Source organism: Chrysochloris asiatica, unplaced genomic scaffold, assembly GCF_000296735.1.
Source record: "Chrysochloris asiatica unplaced genomic scaffold, ChrAsi1.0 scaffold00102, whole genome shotgun sequence".
Lineage (NCBI taxonomy): Eukaryota > Metazoa > Chordata > Mammalia > Afrosoricida > Chrysochloridae > Chrysochloris > Chrysochloris asiatica.
Window position 1 is genome coordinate 5363004 of NW_006408620.1, and position 1443 is coordinate 5364446.

Here is a 1443-nt window from a genome sequence, read left to right on the forward strand (position 1 = left end):
GCTTGCATGGTTCCTGCTGAGAGATCTGAGCTTAATCTGACTTGCTTGCCTTTAGCTCCATTTCCTTTTACACTTCATTTGTGCAGTTTGCTTTTCCATCTCTTTCCCCCTGACTTTTGTATTTAATCTACAACAGCCTAGTATTCTTATTCTTGGGTCTTTTGCCTTCAGAATTGGGTTGTTGTTTTTGTCTATATCTACATTATCTTATTGCCTTTTCAGTGAAAATTTACACAGCAGTTTAGGTTCCCATTCAGCAATTTCTACACAAGTTGTTCAATGACATTGGTTACATTCTTCATTATATGTGTCCACATGGTTTCCATTCTGATGGTTTCATTTCAGTTTATCTTGTTTCTCTGCGGGGTTACACTCCCATCTTTGTTTTAAAGTACTTGTTGATGGTTTTGTTTCATACAGATGATGTTTTTTTTTTTAAAGGAGCATAATATTTATGGGTGATGTTTATTATTTTCTGAGCTAATTTGTTATTTAGCTACAAGGTAAACTCAGGGGTTAGTTTTGGTTCAAGGTTTGAAGAGTAATCTCAGGGCATACTTTCAGGGAGTCCTCTAGTCTCAAGCAGCTTAGTAGGTCTGGTTTTTAAATTGGATTCCTAATATTTTTTTTGTCCATAAAATGAACAGATCCCCTTAAAGGCGTTTGCTCTGTGGCTGATTAATTATATCTTACTGTTTACATTTCCTTCCTTGTCCTTGGATATTGTTTCCTGGTCTTTTCTCTGATGTTACCAGTCTCTGCTTTGCTTCCTCCTGGACTGATCCCTTCTATTAGACTGAAGTCTCAGTCACAACTGATTGCCACCAAGGAGTAGAACTGCCCTATCGCACTTCAAGGGGTCCTGGTGTGGTGCTGTAGGATAAACAATGGACTGCTATAAGGTCGGAGATTCAAACCCCACCAGTCACTCCTCAGAAACCCTATACAGTTGACCCTATGAGTTGACTCCACGGCACTTAACAGAATAGGATTTGCAATGCTGTAAGTGTCTGTTGTATAAATTTTAACAGAAACAGACTGTCACATTTTTCTCCTGAGGAGTGGCTAGTGGGTTCAAACGACTGACCTTCTGGTTAGCAGCTGAGTGCTTGCTTACCATTGTGTCACTAGGACTTCTAACAGATATATTACTGAATAGCTGCTTGATTTTCATAGCTAAATATAAGGGTATAGGGTTTCCAAGGAGCAGCTGGTGAGCTTGAACCACCGACCTTGCAGTTCAGGGCACCATTAACCCACAGCACCATACCAGGACACTCTGTGTGTGTGTGTATTTTGTTGTTGTTATGTGCCGTGGAGTCGGTTCCAACCCTGTACAGGGTTTCCGAGGCTGTAAATCTTTACGGAAGCAGAAAGCCTCATCTTTCTCCTGCGGAACAGCTGGTAGTTTCAAGCTGCTGACCTTGAGACTCGCAGCCCGAT